At 39.3% G+C, this 23,614-nt stretch overlaps 1 protein-coding gene and 1 pseudogene across 1 annotated transcript in view; both read left to right on the forward strand.

Annotated features, from left to right (window-relative positions):
* The window catches only part of LOC117231528, a 129,656-nt gene that overhangs the window by 38,754 nt on the left and 67,288 nt on the right, over positions 1 to 23,614 (forward strand). The gene's annotated exons all lie outside the window — the stretch shown is intronic.
* On the forward strand, positions 20,461 to 21,817 carry LOC117231536 (annotated as a pseudogene).

Below are 23,614 nucleotides of genomic sequence, written 5' to 3' on the forward strand. Positions count from 1 at the left end.
CGATGCATCGTTAATAACGAATGGACTGCGGATGTTTGTGCTTTTATGAAAAATCGTAAACTGTACAGAATATGCATAATATACAGATACATATATGATGCTGAGAGTATAATACTTACTTAAAAAATTACTTGAAATTGGTAATTGTTTGCATATGTGAGTATTAGTAACTTTTACATTAAAGATCTTCTATCATGTTGGTAAGAGTCATTAATCGTAGAATATAAAAACGGTTCCACTTATAAGATAAAAGATAAGAGATTAAAGATAAGAGTAGCTATCTAAATATGTATTTTAATTGGAAATCAATCTCTGTGTATGTATGATTCCGTTTTTTTAATTATACCCATAATGTAATTAATTATACCCATGTAAATTCGCATGAACATCCGTATTCCAACAGTAAATATCGCAAACCCTGGAAACACCAGAAACGTGGCGTACTTACAAAGCAACACCGTACACGTGTAAAATGAAACATATAGAAGAAATGACACTCTAAAGGATATTATATTTTCCTACGAATTATCAGAAGAGAGATCAGTTCCTACGAATAATGGTCCTCTTTCAATTTAAAATTCGAACAAAATGTTAAAACGTTAAAAGCATCTGATGCTATTAACAATGTGTGTGTAGAAGCACGACGAAGGGATCTGTCAGTGTGCAAAACCGAAATCAGTGACCCGGAGATGTCGCACCAGTCTTCTCCTAAAATGTCTTCGTATCAGCCTTACGCTCCTAGATAGCGTATTCGTTGATGTAGCTATAATTGTATATTCTACGATGTACAATTATTTGAACAGGGTAACATTTACACAGAAGTCGGTAATCTCTGCTATGCCAACGATTAGCTACGCTAACAAGCGTTGATGTAACGTCGTAGGCTCTGGTACACTCGAATTCCGACAAATAATAAATTAGTCAGAATATTGAAAACCGAATATGTACAGTTACAGAAATATCTGGCCGCCTGACCAATCTATAGTCGATTTTTATAATTGTTGATATAATTGTTTTGTACTGTTCATGGACTATCGCTCTTATGCAGGTGAACAATATACGTACATCGTATTTTCTTTTTTATTTATTTATTTACATTTTACAATGTAGGACATTTGGTAAAATATTATAGCTTAGTCATATAGTAATATAACATGTGGATGACTACCCCCAGTGGGATACCATCTTCGAATTTGATTGATTTATTTCTTTAGTGTGGTGAGTGTTTGTATGTTAGGTTATGTCCTTTGTGAGATCTGTTGGGTGTTTTCTTTTTAGTCTTCTTTTTATACGTACGTCGTATAATCGCGGATGAGGCAACTACGAGCTCGACTAAGTTTATGAAGATGCACGATTCACAGTTACTACAATAGCGATTCGTGTCTATCTAACAACGTGATACGTACTTAAATGTGCCGTTCGTATTCTGCCAACAACAAGTACATACGCACACATTTGCAGTCAGCGGACTCCATTGAATTTGGTGCAGAGTTTCTCGGTGCCCTTTAGTTTTATAGGTTACCTTAGTTTCCGCGAACGTTTCGCGCGAGCAAGAAATAATCGTCGGTGGGCGTATACAATATCGTTCAAAAGTCTCAGTCCTATTTTTAATATCACTTTGATATTTGATCTATAACGCGAACTTTAAATTGCATCCGCTCTTTAATAAAATCGTTGATACATCTATAGTATATATTTCTCTTATCGTATACGGTAAGAAGTGAAACGAATTATCACAAAATCATCGTACTTCGATTTTGGAGAAAAAACAATGTTACGAAGTTTGTAGAAATTGAAGTATTTGATGTGTATATGTAGATATAACTATATGGAATTACTATATTAAATTATTTATTTGATAACAACGATCGTATCTGTATAATATAATACAACAAGTACTCGTACAGAATTATATATAATAATATAATTGTACATATGTTGAACATGTAAATACAATATATTATATGTATATATTTCGCGAGCCAGTGTACATACGTTAAAGTTTTATCGTATAAAATGATATTCTAGCGAAAGTGTCTCTCGCAGTTGCCTGCAAGTCGCGTGAAATCGAATGCACCTACGCAGCTGTTACCCTGCCAGCACACGGTTATTCACCAGGTGACTGTTAGATGTCGCGGTGAACGTGTTCGTGAGCAACGTAGCACCAGGAATCTCCGTTATCGGAAGAAACCAGACGCCAGTTGCATGAGGCAGAATGCAGAGCCGTTCTACCGTGATCCGGCTCGCTTTAATGGAATCTTGAAAGCGTGGAATCACAAGTAGAAGCGAATGCTCACAGGGAGACACGAATTCATTTTCTGACCCGTGCAAATCATTCAGCGACTCTGCAATTATAATGCAGTAAAAGTTAATAGCGCTAGCGGAATAACGTATAATGCAACATCGACGCCCATTTCATTGGCGTTGACTTTACGAAGCTCTGAAAGATCAAAGAACCCGCTACGTTCTTATACAGTTGAACGAATGAATATTCAGTTCAATCCATTGACACACGTTGAGCATCGAGCGAATTTTATATATTTTGCTCTGGTCGTGAGAGTCAGTGGCGCGAGAAGAATTTTTATAATGTAAAAGAAAAATGTAGTTTGTCCGTTGGTGCAGAATATTTGACTTTCCTTAAATTTCATACGATCCAGATGAAAGAAGAGATAGATAGTAACAAGAACAGAATGCTGATCAAATTCTTGAAATCTCTTCTCGTAATTGCAATGTAAAGAATATATCAGAGTAATAAGTACGTTATAGGAGCTGTTTACATAAATCAGAGATACAAGGGGAATTTCTATGATTCCAAAAAGCCAGTTCATCGTATCTATACGATGCACTTAACTTTCTCTGAATTTCATAAAACTGTAGGATTTAGATGAGAGAAGAGATAGTAAAAAAAGAAAAAAAAGAAGAGATACCGAGCAAATTCTTGATATCCTTCTTGGTAATTGCAATGCAAAGAATTTATTACAATGGTAAATACGCTGTACAAGTTTCTTGCATAGATCAGAGATACAAGAAGAATTTCTACAATTTCAAGAAGATAGTTCATCGTATCTATACAAAGCGCTTAACTTTCTCCGAATTTCATAAAAATCCTAAGATCTAGATGAAAGAGCAGGTAAGTGGTACAGAGCATGAAAATATTATCGATCCTTTCGTTCTCGAAATTTCACCTTTTGCAGTGCCTGTCCGATAGAATTCAATGATATAAATTGACAAAAAAAAAAAAAAAAAAAATAGAAAGGCACATTACTAAATCGAAATATCAAGACAATTCAGATCCTAAACGGTTTAACCTGCAATTTCACTGTGGAACAGTTGCCTCCACCGAATTTAGAATCGATTTCCGCCGATTAAAGAGAGAGATGGCTGGAGGGAGTTTGTACTTAGGTGGCACGTTCGTTTCTGGGTTGCTTTTTCGGAAACGAGCTCGCAACTTTTAATTGAACGCGTATCTCTGCGACTTTGTGGTCCGTAGAGCACGAAGGTAATTAATTTGTAGAAAGCGGGGCCAATGGAGCCGAGTAGAGGTTAGGCAGCACACGTTGAGCGGAATAGACGAGGTCCACTGTAATCTCCGACGTGGCTCGAGCATCGGCCAAGTGGATTCCTATCTCTCTTTCCCTCTCTCTTTCCCTCTCTCTTTCTCTCTTTCTCTTCTCGTAGTCACTTCGCCGGTATTTCACGCTCGTGACACACCCACCGCTAGGTTGGTGTAAGTGCAGCCTAAACAATGCGTTTTCCAGACCTCGCGATGCAGCGCCTCCTTCTATCCCAGCGTTGCCCAACCTGTCCACGTTGCGCCATGGAATCTTTGTCATTTTCGAGACGTAATCCTGCGTTATCTTTTGCAAATACAAGGGCGAGCCGTAATTCGTTGCACGGACGAGGTTAGGCAGATTCTGTGACTCGAGAGTAGCAAAACCACGTTGGGGACTTGGCTCGGTGAAAATCGACGTTGAAAAGTTGTCGGTTACGCGTCTGCTCGTTCCACTAATTCTCGATTAGACTGGAATGGACATCTGGCGGAAGGTTATTCTAAGTGCGAAAATAAGTTGGGTAAAATGGGATTTTTGCGCCCAAGGCATTGTTTCGAAGAAGTTTGAACGAGTTTGGTGAAGAAGTAGCGTCGTCTCGTAGAACGTTTAAATTTGTTTAGATTTGGATAGTCGTCGAATTTTTTCCCTTTTTTCTATCTAATTTCTGTTTTCGTACACGGTTTTATCGTACAGTGGTTGATAATATTTCAAACGGTAGGCCGAGTTTTTCTTCGAGAAGTTTACGAAGTGGCGACTGAGACGCGCAACGTTGGGAAACGCTGCTTCGTTGCCTTTGGATTCCTCCCTTCTTCGTTCCTTTTCTCTTCCCTACGTCGTCTCTTCCCTCGCCTTTTCTTCCTGTCGTTGTCTTCTTGCGACCGAACGGTAGAAACGAATGGCACATCATCGCAAACACGAAGAAACTGTTCGCCCCGCTCTTTGCTTATGACCATGTTGTACTCGGCAAAGTATGATGTCACAAGTACAGTTCCCATTAGAAGGTCGAGATAACGGTCGAGATAACGAACGATTCCTTAATTCACGAATTTCCATCGTTTCCATTCACGCGTTTATTTACAGTCGATAACCAGCCAGATAGTCGCGATAAAGAGGAAACCGAAGAGGCAAGAAGTAAGAACGCGAACGGAATCTCGGGACACTGTCGTTGACGATAACCGCGGATATTTGTGATAATAATCGCAATTCGTGCCATGTTCAAAAATTAATAAATCAATTTTTATAAATTTGTAAGTTAAAAATTCGTCAAATTTGCTCCAAATCCGACAGGCTGAAACGAAACTAATAAATCTGCGAGATACAGAAACACGAGCAACTTGTCACGTTTCTCTATATCTTGAAAGATGGACAAGAATGCTAGGAAGGTGTAGCACGGTGCTGTTTTCTTTTCCATTATCGACTGGTTTGTAATTTATTCTTTCTTTTCGACTCATGAATAACGAAATTACACTACAGTCTCCATCTCGCGCAATTCGATTTAATCTGCTTAGTTGTTATCCCATATCAACCGCCGTGTAACGCCGCCGTAAGTTTGCTCGAAACGGCAAAGAAAGAAAAGAAGACGCAAGAAACTTGAAATTTGAAAAATACCAAAAACGCTGGATTACGTCGCTTCGTAATTGCGTCAGCGGGTCCCATTATGTGCTATTCGATGTAAGGTGTTCAATTGTCGATCCGTAACAGTCCGTAAAACGTTCGTTCCACTCAAAAGGTAAAACGCACGGGCAACTTAAAAGTCGAATAATAGCAAGAGATGCTATGATACGTCGTCCGATCCAAGGAGGGCAGCAGAAGCCCGAAGCTTAAAGCGATAATGAAAGAATCGAGTGGCTCTGTCGGTTATTGCGAACAAACGAGGAAAAAGGTGGGCCGTATTCGGCCGGCGAGACGTCAACATCCGTCCGGTTGATAAATGAGAGATTTCGAAACAGGAAATTCGTCGCGCGGAAACAAGGGCTGCCATCTGTAGGGCTTTCAAAGGGTTTTAGCCGAGAAAACGAACGCGCGAGCCAGTTTCCGTCCGCGACAGAAGAACTGGAACAGGGGCAGGTTAAATGGCGTGATCTATATCGAAAATCGGGCTTATATAACACGGACTAGGGGAGAGGAGAGAAAAAATTGTGATCCAGTGGCTCAGTCCTCGGGGACGACCTTTAAAACCGATGGCTCGTGTCGACACGTTCAGCCAGAGAGACGAAATCACTGGTTTCCAGCCATTCACGTTGTATTCTCGTGTAAAAGTGGCCCGTGATGTCCATGGGCGCATTCATTCGCACCTATATCTGTATCGTATAAAGTCTATGAATAACTGGAAGGTAATTTGCTTCGAGGAGAACGCCATCTTCCTTTTCCTTTCGATCTTGCGAGCAAAACCACTAGCACGAAAAATAATAATTTTCATTCGCGAGCAGAACTTCCCTCCGTGAACTGTTACAATTCTCTAAGCTGTTCCATTGTGTTGCTACAGCGTTCGGACGATTATTCGTATCTTGTTACGTTGTTCGTTATAAGCTGCCGCTTGCTTGAATATCGCCATGCGTATACCCATAAGAATCTAAATATTAGGTTGGCAACTATGTGATTGCGGACTTTGTCAATAGATGGTATTGACAAAACCCGCAATCATTTAGTTGCCAACCTAATATAATAGTTGATTGCAACGATGATCGAAGCATCCGAAGACCAAAATGCATATACGTATTCGTAAAAAATGTAGGTATATGTTTAATTGGAATAAAAAAAATGAAGCATTCGAAGACCAAGATATCCGTAAGAATTTACCTAATAATTAATGTAATGTACTGTTTCCGATCATCGAAATGGAATCGCTCGAAATTCTCGAAATCTTCTTTATCCATTTTAGTAAAAAATTGAGAGACACGAGCGAATTTTGATATTCGTATATAATCGTGCCTAAACGAAAAGAAGTCTTTCCTCGAGGGAATATTTTCTCTATATATACTCTTGTATTCTTTAATGGAATATTTTTCGTAGATTCTTCGCCCGGGATACCTAAATATCAATTATATTTAAACACGAATTATACTTGCTGCTTGGAAAGGAGTACTTTTCCGTAGATTATCCGTTTCAAGTACCTCGATATCGCTTATAATGAAATATAAATTATATTTTTTCGTCTATGCTTCTTATGTTCGAGTGTCTTATATTCAAATATTGAAAATAGAAGATATAATTGATACTCGAATGCGAGGGATAAACGAAGAATCCAAGGAGAAGATCTAAAAATCTAAATCTAAGGTAACTGTAAGAAGCCTCGAAGGAGGAGGAATATTTTTCCGTATATTCTTCGTCTCAGGTACTTAAATATCATTTATATTCAAATATCAACTGCATTTTCTCCTTTAAAGGGAGTATCTTTTCTCTTACACTCTCCCTATCTCTTCTTTCATACACGTATCTCCTCTTCTTCTATTTATCCTCTGTATTCAAATCATCGCTTATAGCTTCTCCTTAAAGAGGAATATTACTTCATCCTTCTTCGTTCCAGATATCCAAATATCAACTGTACCATTGTCCTCGCCGTGAGAAGAAAAATCCTCGAAACAGTTGACTCTGTCATTCCCCTCCTCCTGTCTCTTCCATTCGCTCGAGTTTAATTCGATCGGAAAGCATCGTTAGAAGAACTTTCGACACGTTATCCGACGCAACAACGTCTTTCACCGTGATGGCAACGCGAAAAACACGTGGATGCTGCTTTCATTCTGTGCTAATCTCGTTTATACCAGAGGAAGAGGAAGAAAGACTTTCTCGATGACAAGTACCCCGTGACCGAGTCTTGGATCCGCGGTCTGGTATCCGTTAACCGAGCCACGGATATCGTTTTGCGATCACGAAATCGATATCGTGCCACGTCCGACACAGCGACGTCCACGTCCCACCTCTGTACAACATTTTTTCACGTCTGCAGTCCTCGCCGGATTTGCATTTGACGTAAATTCTCCGGTCGCCTTAAGAGGATCGTCTGTTACTTTTATCGCTATTCTCTTCTCTGCTTATCAATATTCTTCTGCGAAATGGATTTCCTTCGTTTCCCTGAATATCCGAGATTGCCAGAGATCAGCGAGAATCTCATTTAAATTCATTAAAATCGGCAAAGTGAATTGGAAGAAGAATTTCGTTGAAAGTTCTTGCTTTAACGCTATAACTACCACATCAGTCAAATCGACTGGTTTTACAATTTTATTTTAAAATTCCTACTTCGTGTTATATCTTTTTCCACAATGATGTAACGACTTTCGCAACGATAACTAAAAGAATAATGTAATGAATTTCATTTTGCTTTTTACGTATTCAAACTGAAAATAATTTTCTATCAGGGCTACTTATACCAATACCAGTGAAAATGACTGGTACTTGTCGAAGTGTAAAAGGGTCCTGCAATCCGTTTATCGAACCCAATTAACCAGTTTCCTCGTTTTGTACAACTTGCCACACGTTTTTTATATTTGTACTGCGTATCGTTCGACATGACGATATCAGTTATCAGGAAAATTGCGGATCGATCGCTAGATCGCTTGATGCTGACGCTAGAAATACCACAGCGGTGAAAACGACTGGTTCTACAATTTTATAAATGTATCGACCCTCGTTTAGGGATCATTTTAGGGATCGTCGTTAATAATACTAAAAATGTACTACATAACGTGGAATTCCTTCTGAAAGAACGTAACAAATCAATAAATATACAAATATTCTATCATTACGTATTTTTAAAGACCAGTCATTTTCACTGACTTTGGTAGAAATAGCTTCGTGTTAACTATCGGTAGTTCTAGTGTCAAGAGACGAAGCTCGTCGATCGGAAATTAGTCGTTTGGTTGATCGCGGACGTTTGTGCATTTGTGCGACATATAAAAGCACAAGCGTGATCCGCGAAAATGTAGAGAATATGCGAAATAACGCGTTCGTTGTATTAATAACTCGTGGGCGGAGTTTTTATTCGTGTTGCATCTCTTCCTGAAAGAATGAAATTATGTTGATACAACGTTTTCATTTCTCGTTTCTGGACATTGTTCGAGTAAAAGCGTGTACAGCGTTCTAGACATTTTTCAACTAAAAGCGACCGAAAAATGGTAGAAAATCTGTCACGTTGTACGCGTTAACGAACGTTTTATTTCGCTGTTCCTTTGACTCTTGCGAGCCAGTTACGTTGATGAACGCATTGAAATTGCATAATCATCCGCGGTGTACGTGGTCATTAGTCGTGTTACGTAAAATAGGCGTAGGAAAAGAGTCGTATCGAAGGAAAAATCAAGAGCTAGAAGGGACGAGTGCAGAGTGAGTCTAGGTCCGGTTCTCGTGGAGGCTCTCCGTGACACAGCCATGGAATACCGATTGCTCACTCTCCCATGGCGTTTCCTGTTCCGACCACGTATCCCGCTTTCAAAATACGAGCCACACACAGAACCAAAGAGAATGAAAGAATATGAAAGAGGAGAGACAAAATGATCACTGGGGTTGGCTTCTATTTCCTGGATTTATTTTGTAATTTAAATTTAGTCAGCAACTTTTATACTCACCGTCTTTTACTTAGAACTTCATTTCGCTCGAGCAGCATCTAAATGACATTTATAAAGTCCCAGTTCTTCGCGTTCAACCCCAAAAGACTGCTGAAATTGATCTCAACTGGTGGAGTGTTTCTACAGCTCACATACAGGGTGTCCAATTTTAATCTGCAAAGTAAGTTCATTAAGCAAAGCATACAATTCCTTGTTTGTCCAGGCTTTCGTGGCTCGCATGGTATTCGATACTCATCTGCAATTGTTCAATTTTCAGTTTGTTCCTATTCCACCATCCATTTCCTGAAGCTTTATATCTTCGTAACCGATAATATCTACATCGACGTGTTTCTATCGAGCTAACGTAATACAAGTGGTAACAGAAGAACACGTTTTGTGCATCGACTCAGCTATGAAACGCGAAAGACGAAGGAAAATGAAATTAACGTCGAAGCGGTACTCTGAGGATCCTACGTGTTGCGTCAATGAAAAGTCTCGATTTATGAGACACGGAGTCTGAGCAGAATTAAAGATCGTACTAAGAAATTTGATTATTATTTCGTTCGTTTATTATCATTTTAGACCGAAATTACCACGATGTCTGTAACGTCCGAGACGCTTCAGGATCCCATAGCGAACAATCAAGAGTTAAGCGAAAAAAATCGTTATTTTTATGCTGAGTCGTATCATCCTGACCACAGTGACTGTGCGTGTCACCGCGTGTCGAAATTTCGCAACACCATTTTTCGACGAAATTACCGCAGAACAAAGACGTATAATCCTACGCTAAAAACGAAGAAGCAAAGACGCTGGAATGAAGGAAAGAAAGAAAGAAAGGAGGAGAAATGGGCGACTATTGTTCTCAGGCGTATTATGCGCGTCATTCCACGCCTTTTATTCGTCTGTGTTCATCGCCGCGCGAAGATCCGCATTTACTCGCCAAATACCGATCCAGGATATTCGTTTTTAAATCATCGTCGTCGTCGTCGGCCCGCGTGGGATTACTCGGCCGACCTGCACAGCTCTGGAAAGCTCGATTAATTCCTTGCACTCGTTGACCTTTACTGGTCGCGATATGCAGTTGTGCTGGCCGATAAAAAGAGCTTCCCCTTGAAACGCGTTTTCACCACCCACTCGCTCCCAGAATTCGCTCTTCTTTTCATGTAACGGTGCTCCTTTCTTCTTTTTTTTCTTTTTTTGTCATATGTACAAGTACGTTCTTGAAATACTTTTTATAACGATAGTTCTATAGATTTTCCGGTTTATACGAATACGATGCTCTGAGAAGCCAAATTGACCCACTTCATTTTTTATAAAGCGTTTGATTTCACATTATCCAGAAACGTAAAGCTACACGTACAGCTACGAAAAGCTTTTGTACATACTGCTAGCCTGTAACGAACCAGTCTTTTCATCAGGTTGCATAATTTATTCGTAGTATCGTAACAAAGTATCGTAGTCATAGGAGAGGCACCGTGTAGCGATATAAAAGTCAATGTAATATTTGCACTTGATTAATTAGTACGTAAACGTCGATGTAAATATCGTAGAACGGCGTACAAATATTTTTTGTAGCCACTGTAATTAGCATTGAATTTCCGAACCCTCAGCCGCCACTTGTGTCAATTTGACACGCTTTCGAAAGAAGATTCTATTATTCGTTCGTTCATAGAACGATCTTATCGAAACCTTCTGACTTTTTATTTATCTCTGTTTTGTATTCGTCGCGAAGAATGCGGGATCGTTTTGTCAATTTTCGAAATTAATTATTTATCTCGCCGTTCCATCGCTTCACGCTGGTAGAATAAAATAAAAATAGCGAAACGCGTTAAAATTAGAATTAAAAATACCTATATTTTCCTAAATTTATCAGCCGCAAGAAGATAGCGATAAGGAATTGTAAATTCAAAGGAAATTAAAGAAGCATAATGTCTATGATTGCGTCGGTTCTTCGAAACTATCGCGTTTCAACGATGTAGCCGAACGTACAGTCTAACAAGGCTATGCCTTAAGTACAAGCTAATGCGAGACAGTTAAAGTAAACCATTATAGAAAATGAAAATCGAACGCGCAGTGAACTTGTTAACAAGATGTTTTTCCAATTACATTCTTGTCGCGTGTTATCGTAATAGTGTCAATGGCGAACGAACGTGCTTACGCACAATGTGCGTATATATAAACGCGAGAGAAAATTCCGAAGCGATGCAGCACTCGAGACGTAGCGCGACGATAAGAAGCCTCGTTATCTTTATGGCTGGCTCGCGGCGTTGCTCGCGGGACGAGCCGATAATTTCGTTAAAATTTAACGTAAAAACTCGTTCTCTTCCTGTTACGAAGGGTGTGTATACCGGTGGGCATACGATCCGCTTGGCGCCAGACGAGAATCACTGTGTCTGCTATCGGATGCAGCGATTGCCTCTCGGCGAGGGCAGAGAAAATCGAGGTACGAGGCGGGAAAACCCGTCCTCGGCTTCTCCCGACGATTCACGGCACGTAGAAGATCACACGAACGTACGCCCGACACGTTACATCCATGGCAAAGCTGGATATCATTAACCAGTTAGCTATTTTCGACGAGTATACTCGTCGTGAAGAAACGCCAATATTTTTTGTTATGTCGAGTATACTCGTCGTGAGTAGAGAAAAAAGGAAAAAGAAGAAAAACGATCGTTTCGTTACAATTTAATTCTGTGTTACAACAAACACACATACTCTGTTGTGTTTGACAAGTATACTCGTCGTGAAGAAGTGCCAATATTTTCTGTTATGTCGAGTATACTCGTCGTGAGTAGAGAAAAAGGAAAAAGAAGGAAAACGATCGTTTCGTTACAATTTAATTCTGTGTTATAACAAACACACATACTCTGTTGTGTTTGACAAGTATACTCGTCGTGAAGAAGTGCCAATATTTTTTGTTATGTCGAGTATACTCGTCGTGAGTAGAGAAAAAAGGAAAAAGAAGAAAAACGATCGTTTCGTTACAATTTAATTCTGTGTTACAACAAACACACATGCTCTGTTGTGTTTGACAAGTATACTCGTCGTGAAGAAACGCCAATATTTTTTGTTATGTCGAGTATACTCGTCGTGAGTAGAGAAAAAAGGAAAAAGAAGGGAAACGATCGTTTCGTTACAACTTAATTCTGTGTTACAACAAACACACATGCTCTGTTGTGTTTGACAAGTATACTCGTCGTGAAGAAATGCCAATATTTTCTGTTATGTCGAGTATACTCGTCGTGAGTAGAGAAAAAAGGAAAAAGAAGAAAAACGATCGTTTCGTTACAATTTAATTCTGTGTTATAACAAACACACATGCTCTGTTGTGTTTGACAAGTATACTCGTCGTGAAGAAGTGCCAATATTTTCTGTTATGTCGAGTATACTCGTCGTGAGTAGAGAAAAAAGGAAAAAGAAGGGAAACGATTACAACTTAATTCTGTGTTACAACAAACACACGTGCTCTGTGCTTGACAAGTATACATCGTGGCTTACTTTTTGCGACACGTTGTAGGTACACACTTTTCAAAGAGGTCGCAGCCAGGTAACTGGTTGAAGGATCCTTACTATCAGCGATTCTATCGTAACATTGTAAACTCCTAGGTCGTATCGTGTGTATTGTTGTATTAAAATGTATTATATCTCCTGTATAATTACGTATACAGAGGATGAGTCACTCAGGATGAGCCACTGAAATATCTCTTTTAATTTTGGAGACAAGAAAAAGTGTTTGAAACAGAAATTGTTTGTTTCCGACAACGAGTCCTTACATGGAGGTCCAAACGTTTTATCAGATGGACGTACTTGAAAGATTCGCAGATTACGTACATTTTTCTTTTCTTAATGGAACCATGTATTTTTCCAACACCTACGGTTCTCAAGAGAATCTCAATGATCAGTCGAGGTCACTGAAAGTCACAGACTTTATATATGTAATAATGGATGAGAAATCATGCTAACGTTTCTGAAACAAAATACTCTGTTCTCCTTTTATTAACGGAACTGTTGGCTCCTCTGATTTGAAATCTAAAAGCTCGTTCCTTAAACGTTTCTCGTTATCTAGAAAATTGAAAGAACCATCGAGGTAGCTCGTCTTGGGTAACTCAGCTTCGACATCGTATCTGCGTGTTATATGCGTAAAATATCTTAAGATTCGTTTGCACGAGATCTGTCCACAAAGAAACCGACCCATAAACGATCCAAATATGTTTGTCTCTCTAACTGAGTGCTGTAGAGTAATTAGTTATTGGCAATTATACGGTAATTAGAGCCGATGTAGAAAATATGGCTTCGTCATTTATGGGGCACCTTAATGAGCGACCCTACAAAGCGTATGACTCTCCGGATGGCTAGCCCACAACGGTACCTCAATTTGTACGAGTGGAAAATCAGGAATATCGCAAGTTACATCTGACGATGACCGAGAAACGAAGAACGTGGATGAAGAGATATGGAAGTCGTGCAGGACAATTTGAAATCGATTAGAAGCGAAGCTAAAACGTTCAAACAAGTCGTTATAGGCGATGAATCATGGGTCTATGGCTACGACCCTGAGACCGAATTCCAATCCTCGGTGATCGTGAAACGCCATGATTTTCCACTCGTACGAAGTACGTCGGTCGAATAAATAGACCTGGGATTTTTATGCAATTTCGCAACTTCGTAACTGGCGTGATGCGACCTACGTAGAAAGTTATTTCTCCTATTAACCAGTTGGTTAACTACGGAATTTAGTTTTGCAAATCTCTGGTGGGCTGCGCAAATAAAACAGGCGATGATGAGTTTACGCGTCAAACACGGGGGAAATGCTCGTGTTATAAATTTTCCAACGAAATTAAAGCGAAACGACGATGGCTTACATTTTTATGGTTACACAAGATTTCAAAGTTGCAGCAAAATTACAAAATTCATAAACAAGAAAAATGGACAAACGATGTAAGAGATTCAGTGGGTCTTTTCAGTGTGGAATTCTTCGAAACGGGGTACGAAACAGAGCCCCTTAGAATTTCATTTTTCCAACAGGCGGCATATTTTCGAAATGAATTTCCTTCCGACGATATAAATTTGGGCAAATGTTCTCCACGAGAGGCGTAGGATTTGCAGCGGTTGCTGTGCAACGACATAGTTTTCCACTTGCGACTCGTAGTTGGTCGACCAGCTTTCCAAGTTCGCGTTTGTGGAATTGCGCGTTTCTCGTAATTTGTCCGACACGTCCGACCAAAAAATTTAATCCTATTATATGTGTTATATTATATATTATATTGTTATCGAGAATACGCCGACATACACGTGAAAATATCCATGCATTTCGTAGAGAGACAAGATTACGCAAACAATTCCAATATTCTCGATATAACGTGAAAATAATCGACTCAGTTTGTAAAAATTGTTCGTTAAACATCGCACGGGGAATAACCGATATACCACAAAGAATAATCAAATTTTTCCTCGTACAAAATACATAGCAGTTTTATTGGCAATAATAAGGCGAACGTGGCAAATTTCTATTGCTTCTTACTAAAATTTCAATTCTTTATGGTAAACGGTAATTTTTATTTTATACTCGTGAAACGCACCGAAGTACACTTTCTGTTTGACGCGTGTACTCGTCGAACGCGGTTAACTTCAACGTTAAAACGTTACAGACGCTTCTTTCCCACGTTTCTTACGTTCTTACGCGTCACGCGAATTCTCTACATTTTCTCGCTTTTAGAAAGAAACGCGGGAAAGTGCACGGTCTAACAGTTAATCGAGAAAACGCGAACGAACTTATCGCTCGACCTGACAGAGTCCGGCCAACCATTTCACGTGCTGTACGAGCGAAATAAAATACCGAAAAAGAATTTCAAGTACAGTTTACCATCGAACCGCGTGGTTCGAGGAGAAAATTGTCGCAGCTCGAGGATGCCGAGGTACGTTATTTCGCTCGTTGTATCTCGTCTTCTCCGACCGAAACTCTCTCACTCTGGAAACTTTGAGACACGTTGGAAAACGATCGTCGAGCGGAAAGAGCGGCGAGCGAGAGACTTTTGGCAGCGAAGCCGCGGGCGTCCGCGTAGTTGCGCTCGTCGGGGGCCGATTTTAGGGGCTAAACGTCGGCGAAAGGAGAAAAAGCGGCGTATTTTGATGCGCGCGCGAGCCGGCCTGCGCCTATACGCGGCGAGTACTCGTGCTCGAGAGTGCACGAGTGCTCGTTCACTGCACTCTCTCGCCGGCTCCAGGAAAGTGGTTTGAACCGTTAAAGCGGCGCTTTCGTTCCGCGCCTCTCCAGTCACCGCGCCTGGCCAACTACGAAACTTCCGATCCAGTGTTTTCGTACTTTTCCTCTTTCAAAAACTTAATCTCGCCCGTTTGTCACCATCTTCGCCTGCTACGAGTAATCTTCGTTGCTTAATCTTCCTCGCGTCCTTCTCTGCGTCTGAGAAGAAATCGCATAATCTACGAAGGAATGTGAGATCGTATTATCGAATTGCACACACACATTTGCGTGTTATTTGATTGGATATACTATTATTATTGTGAACTATTATTGTGCTAAATAACTGTTTGTATTAATTTATTTTCAACTATGGTTTTTATCGGTATCTACTAACTACGTAACGAGAGATAAGATTAGAGATGAAAATCGGAGATTGAACAGGCTTACCCGTAGCGTGTCTTACACGTTGCCTATGATTTCATTGTCCAGATACTCGTGCATGGTACAGTTTTATACAGGGTGGTTGGTAACTGGAGGTACAAGCGAAAAGGGGGTGATTCTACGCGAAAAAAGTAGTCGAAAATATAGAATACAATTTTTTTTAATTTTTCCATCGAGACAACGATCTACAGTGAGATCCGTTATAACGAGACGCGGTAAAGTGCACGCGTACCGAGCCAAGATTCAAAGTCGATTTTCTCGAAAACGAAGCCTCGAACGAAGAATTTGTATTCTATATTTTCGACTTCTTTTTACGCGTAGAATCACCCCCTTTCCGCTTGTGCCACCAGTTACCAACCACCCTGTATAATTGAAGGTAGAAGTGTGCACATAACCTTACTATTATACAGGGTGGTGGTAACTGGTGGTACACGCGGAAAAAAGAAGTCGAAAATATAGAATACAAATTTTGTTTTCATTTTTCCATCGAGACAACGATCTACAGTGAGATCCGTTATAACGAGACGCGGTAAAGTGCACGCGTACCGAACCAAGATTCAAAGTCGATTTTCTCGAAAACAAAGCCTCTTACGAAAAATTTGTATTGTATATTTTCGACTTCTTTTTACGCGTAGAATCACCCCCTTTCCGCTTGTACCACCAGTTACCAACCACCCTGTATAATTGAAGTTAGGAGTGTGCACATAACCTTACTATTATACAGGGTGGTGGTAACTGGTGGTACACGCGGGAAAAAGAAGTCGAAAATATAGAATACAAATTTTTTTTTAATTTTTCCATCGAGACAACGATCTACAGTGAGATCCGTTATAACGAGACGCGATAAAGTGCACGCGTACCGAGCCAAAATTCAAAGTCGATTTTCTCGAAAACAAAGCCTCGAACGAAAAATTTGTATTCTATATTTTCGACTTCTTTTTACGCGTAGAATCACCCCCTTTCCGCTTGTACCACCAGTTATCAGCCACCCTGTATATGTCGAGTCCTCATTTGCAACCTTCATTTGGATTAGCCATTCTTGTTATGCGATATAGATGATATTTGCTGGAACAAATATGATTATTACAGAATTTGACAAGTAACCGTGGCGATTAGATAGTCGAGATGCTAATGACAATGATCTTAGGTTCGACAAACGAATACACGGTCAACGGGATAAGAAATGCGCTTTCTTGCAAAGTCTGAGTCGAACTCAACTTACTTGTGCACAATTCAAGTGTAACTAAACTTACTTGTTCACGGTACAAGTATAGAAGTCAACTTACTCGTATCAGTCCAAGTGGAACTGCACTTATATTCTCTTCTCTGTACCTCTCTGTACAAATGTATTTTTTTAACGAGAGCTATACAACTACTGCATACCTCTGTTAGGTAAAAACGAGCCCAAGCCTACTGTCATAAATCTCGGGCAAACATAATCGGATTAAATCATAAGCAACTGCTTCTAGGTTTTATTATTTAAGTACAGCTATAATAAAAAGCCCAGACTAAAGTATTGGCGATCTTCTCAAAAATTCCAAAAGATAGGTCCCGATGTTCTTTCATTTCCGACATATAAATCTTTTTTTTTTTATTATTTAGTTTGTACTTTACAATTAGCTGAGTTAGAAGCTTAATTGCAACATTAACACGTGGATGGCTACCCCCAGCGAGATACCATCCTCGAGTTTGTCTATTTTATTTCTTTAGCGAGGTCAGTAGGGTGTTTTCTCTTTAGTCTTCTTTTTATCAGAGTGTTTTATGTGTACCAAATAAGAAAGAAACGACGGACGGGAGACTGTCGTATTAGGCGAATAACGCGCCACGTATCTTCTTGTATTTTCCACTTGAATTCGTATCGCGTACGCGTATCTTGGTGTCTAACTAGCCTAAAGCAAACCCTAGTGGGTAAACTAAAAGCTAGGATGATCCTGTCGGCGAGTGTTTGAAACTTCGCGTAATGCGATTAACGAGAGACGAGTTATATGTATGCAACAACTTTCAGCGTTCTTGGAGATTCAATTAGCCAGGCTGGTTATAGGCGCACGTGACGCACATGGCGCACGTGCTGTGGCTGCGTATCGATCAACGCATATTCACAGAGCACGACAGAACCGCGACAGATACGGTAGAAACACTCTGTACACCGTCTATTTACGGAATTGGCTACGCAGTGTTGGGCCACGCCGAGGACAACGCAAATGGATCGCGATTCCGCTTCCATTCTTATCAACCGTACGCTATACGCCTACTGGCTGTCTCAAAAACTTAGCGCCGAGCTTTAAGATACATTATATGATACTATGGATGTATTATATTATACAGGGTGTCTCTAGTAACTGGGACAGGCTATAAAACTTTGTTTCAAATGAAGTTAAGATATATTGTATTATATTATACAGGGTGCCTCTAGTAACTGGCATAGGATACAGAATTCTGTTGCAAATGGAATGAAAATGTATTATACTATAGATGTATTATATTATATCATATATATTATACTATGCTATGGATATATTATACAAGATATAATTCGTTATAAAGGGTGTCTATAATAACTGGGACAGGCTATAGGACTTTGTTGCAAGTGAAGCTAAGATATATTATACTATAGATATATTGTACTATACAGGGTGTCTCTAGTAACTGGCACAGGTTATAGAACTCTGTTACAAGTGAAGTTAAGACATATTATATCATACTATAGATATATTCTATTATATCATATATATTAAACTATGTTATAGATATATTATATTACACAGGGTGCCTCTAGTAACTGGGACAGGCTACAAAACTTTGTTCCAAGTGAGGTTAAGATATATTGGATTATATTATATAGAGTGTTTCTAGTAACTGGTACAGGTTATAGAACTCTGTTACAAGTAAAGTTAAGATATATTGTATCATACTATAGATATATTCTATTATATCATGTATATCATACTATGTTATAGATATATTGTATTATACAAGGTGTCTCTAGTAACTAGGACAGGCTATAAAACTTTGTTCCAAGTGAAGTCAAGATATATTGGATTATATTATACAGGGTGTTTCTAGTAACTGGTACAGGTTATAGAACTCTGTTACAAGTAAAGTTAAGATATATTGTATTACATTATACAGGGTGTTTCTAGTAACTGGTACAGGTTATAGAACTCTGTTACAAGTGAAGTTAAGATATATTATAACATACTATAGATATATTCTATTATATCATGTATATCATACTATGTTATAGATATATTATACAGGGTGTCTCTAGTAACTAGGACAGGCTATAGAACTCCGTTGCAAGTGAAGTTAAGATATATCGTATTATATTATAAGGGGTGTCTCTTCTATCTGGGACAGGCTATATAGTTGGAAGCAAAGTTAGAGAAAAATCGTAGAGGAAAACTTCCCACTGTTTAACGCGATTTATCGTATTACCGTACTCGCGCGGATGCATCAGTACACTGCAGTTGCAGAGTGCAGATACACTTTTTCATTTAAACAAAACTATATAATTCGCTTGTAAAGCATTCCATGTACTTTACCGTTCCAACACGATATAAAAATGTATCAAGGTAAATAGTTGGAAAAAGTAATTACTTTGAAAGATATAATTTAGTAAATTCTTCCTTCCATGCGCTAAATTTAGCGCTCTTAAAATCGAAATAACTTTTAAAGTGGTTTTGGTGTTTTTTGGCTCAAGTAACTTAATATCTTTCTGTAAACGATAAAAACTTGCATCGACTGCTTTATAAATAATTATAAAGTTTCGTTTGAGGAAAGAATACAGTTTCACCGGAGCATCTGCGAGAAAATTACTACGATCGAGCCTGTTAAACAGTGAAAATTTTTCCTTTTCTCTTTTCTTTGTTGTATCCATTATATTTCGTGTTTAATCGCGATACAAGGATCTTTGCGATTATTTTATGTACATCTACTCTTACAGTATCTTTGAATAAACTTAGATGCTACTTATCATTTCCACGGCAATCTCGTTTTCTTTCCGTTTTTCACGGCGCAGCAAAATCGACGCAGCAGAACGCCGATTTGCAAAATTTTCCTCTACGATCTTTCCCCAATTTCACTTGCAACGGGGTCATAGCCTGTCCCAGTTACTAGAAACGCTTTGTATAGTACGTGATATATATCGTGTGTCTAAATTCACGGTACGAGCGAATCTCAGGCAGCTTGTCTGACTGAAAACGATACGAGCTTCAAGAATAACAAAACTACGCTTTATTCTCGAGAGACTTCAGCTTGAAAACTCTTGTACCTAACTAATTCTCGGTTAGATAGGAATGGATAATTCGTCGTTGCAGTTTTCCACTGTTCTACCTGCATTAGTACGTAAACTGAGGAAATCCAGTCCCGATAGAATAAAGTTTATGAAGTCGAATATTATCGCGTGGAGTTTGGACTTAAAACAACCGAACATTTCTCGCTATCCGAGCGTACAACTTCCACCGTATTATCACCAACGAGACGTACATACGTGCGTCGATTAATAATACTCTTTTCCTTAACCTTTCTGCTTCGAATGCCGCTTATAGGCGGCGCCCGCGAGATGACCTGTGGCTACGAACGCCGCTTATAGGCGGTGACCACGCGACGAATTCTGATTTCGGCACCCCATATATCGGACATACATCAGTGCCATCTGTAGTCAGTAATATATTTTTTCGTTATCGGCAGAACATTTTCCGTTGATTTTATCGATATATTGGATTAATCGCTTCTTAAAAGTTACTTATTGTCGGAACAACATCAAAACGTTTTACGCAATATATTTCAAACATCCAAACGATCGTATACTGTTTCGTGCTAAAAAATCTGTTAAATCCATTGGCAGTGAAACGATACTTCATATACGGTTCTTACAAGAATTATTGTTATTTAAGACTTAGGAAAACGTATACACAACGACCACGCACACTGTGCGCATTTCTGGCGCACGCTTCCGTTCAGTGACAGTACTTCGGCGGATTGGACTGCCGAAGCGAAAGGGTTAAAATAGTTGAATCGGTTAAGAACTATTAGGTTGGCAACTAATTGATTGCGGATTTTATCATTAAGTGGTATTGACAAAATCCGTAATTACATAGTTGCCAACCCACTATATTTGCTCCTCTATTGTTCATTTCTTATAATCAACACACCAGAGAACAAATACGGGGAATTGGAAAATAATCAGATATTTTGACACTTGCGAGTTAGGTGTGTCAATACCACCTAGTGACAAAATCCGCAATCACATAGTTGCCAACCCAATAGATCGACGATGAATTGGCAATGGGAGGTCGCGCTACACGCGAAAGAAGGTATGAAACGCGGAATAAAATTTGTTCTGACTGTCGAGAGAAACACAGCCAATGGATAAAAATTAACATCTTTCATGGCAAATGTTGAGACTGTCGGATACTCTGCCGCTGTATGCAACGTACCTTCGTACGAGACTAGCCTCAGGTAAAGACGATTGTTTTACAGAGATGACAGAAGCTTGATTTCCTATCGACGATTACCGATTGTTTGCGACGTGATTTTATAGGGAAAAAAAGAGGAAAAGAAGGAACGAGAGGCGAACGAGGAATAAGTGGATCAACGGAAGAGCGACGGATCGTGAGACAGAATCGAATAATGGAGCGTGGAAGGTTGACAGAACGGTCGTTAATCAAAGCGATTAATCGAATGTCACGGAACACGTCCGTCGCTGAATTCCACGGCTTAGAGAACGGTACTTGAACGGCCTGTACATTGCACAATACTTTCCAATCTTCGGCCATAATGAGCCGCAACAACGCGCCACCTGCGAAATGGGGCATTTTATCCGCGTTTCCTCTCCTCTTTTCTTTCTACAAGTGAATCGTGACGGCAATCCGGTGTCCTCTGTATATTCCTTTAGACTATGGCCGCGTCTGCATGACTCAAGGTTCAGCCTCGTATCGATTAAAAACCGAAGGAACGCACGTAATTACGTTTGCACGCGAAATCGATCGAGCATTTATTCGAGTGTCTGCCGTGTTGTAATATTAATCGAACACGTCCACGGTTCGCCATTTTATTCCCGCGATCTCGTTCGAAACAATCGCTTTGGAAATGCAGAGGAAGACAAATGATTTTATATTGGCTTGGCAACTAAGTGAATGCGGGGTTTTACATTAGGTAGTAATGACAAAATCCGCAATTACTTAATTGCCAACCTATTATATTTGCTCGTCTATTTTTCATTTTTTATAATCAACACACCAGAGATATTTTGACACTTAGGTTAGGTGTTTCTTGTCAGTTAATCACTCAATTGTCAATAAGGATTTGAATACGCGGGTTCCAGTGTGCTTGATAAATTTTCAAACTCGATTTTCTCAAGAAGTGAACTTTAAATGAAACAATTTTATCGCATATTTTGCTGTTGTTCTTTAGTAATTTATTATTCCACCGCATACTGTATATTATCGTAAATCGTTGGAAGATCGTTAATCGTAAGTTTTTCCAGACGAAATCAAGAAACATAGAAAAGGTGGAGCGAATCGGTTTGATTTCTGAGAAGCTCCGTCAATCTGCTATCTGGTGATAGCTTGGCCATGAAAAAACGTAATACACATTACGACGAGAATCGTGAACAGAATACAAGGCACACCTTGATGCAACATTTTTCACCAACACGGACTGTTATGGAAATCGTGGCACGAAGATTCCAGCGAACTCGGCTCACCATCAACGTCATTCCATTTCCTCCGTTTTCGTCGTTTCGTTTCGTTCGAACGTACTGTACTTTACAGCGTATTGATCTGGCAACTAAGTGATTGCGGATATTGTCAATACCATCTAATGACAAAATCCGCAATCACTTAGTTGCCAAGCCAATGAAACACTCGCAGTTGAGCTGAAAAATAAGCGAACAGATAGTGGGGAAGCAGCTATCGATGAAATTTAATCTAATTAGTAGTGTGGTTACACGAGTAAGTTTTATCGATATTCTGTATCTTTATCGTACGTAGCTTATCTACTGAATAATTGAAATGAATATTTACATTTTTATGTATTTAATTCAATTTCATTCACATACTTACTCTACCTGTTTTACCTGTTCACATTTTTTTCTTCACAGCTACGTTTCAACTGCGTTTATCGGAAAGATACTTGGGTTAATAGCCGATCAATTGAACTCGTTGTTGGTCGAATTCTGTGAATTCGAACGTGACCTGCAATTGTACGAAAGATAATAAATAGATAAATGGGAAAAATTGGAAAGCTCCTATTATACGAACTCCAATTATACAGAGTGGTTCGTAAATGGTGCTACAATTGCATTATACAGGGTGACTGTAGGAGAAAAAATTGCACGTAAACGTGGAATGAAATTCGTTGGGAGGATAATCGAGTTTGAGAATTTGCCAAGTATACTTAACGCTGGAACTATCCGATAGTTAACACGAGGCTATTTTTATCAAAAACAGTCAAAATGATTGGTCTTTAAAAAGTACGTAATGATAGAATATTTGTATATTTATTGATTTAGTACTTTCTTTCAGAAGAAATTCCACGTTATGTAGTACATTTTTCGTATTATTAACGACGATCCCTAAAATGATCCCTAAACGAGGGTCGACACATTTACAAAATTGTAGAACCAGTCGTTTTCACCGCTGTGATATTTCTAGCGTCAGCATCTAGCGATCTAGCGATCGATCCGCAATTTTCCCGATAACTGATATCGTCATATCGAACGATACGCAGTACAAATATAAAAAACGTGTGGCAAGTTGTACAAAACGAGGAAACTGGTTAATTGAGTTCGATAAACGGATTGCAGGACCCTTTTACACTTTGACAAGTACCAATCATTTTCACTGGTGTTGGTATAAATAGCCCTGATACAAAATTATTTTCAG

The sequence above is a fragment of the Bombus vosnesenskii genome, unplaced genomic scaffold (assembly GCF_011952255.1).
Source record: "Bombus vosnesenskii isolate JDL3184/JDL3185 unplaced genomic scaffold, Bvos_JDL3184-5_v1.1 scf7180000013272, whole genome shotgun sequence".
NCBI lineage: Eukaryota > Metazoa > Arthropoda > Insecta > Hymenoptera > Apidae > Bombus > Bombus vosnesenskii.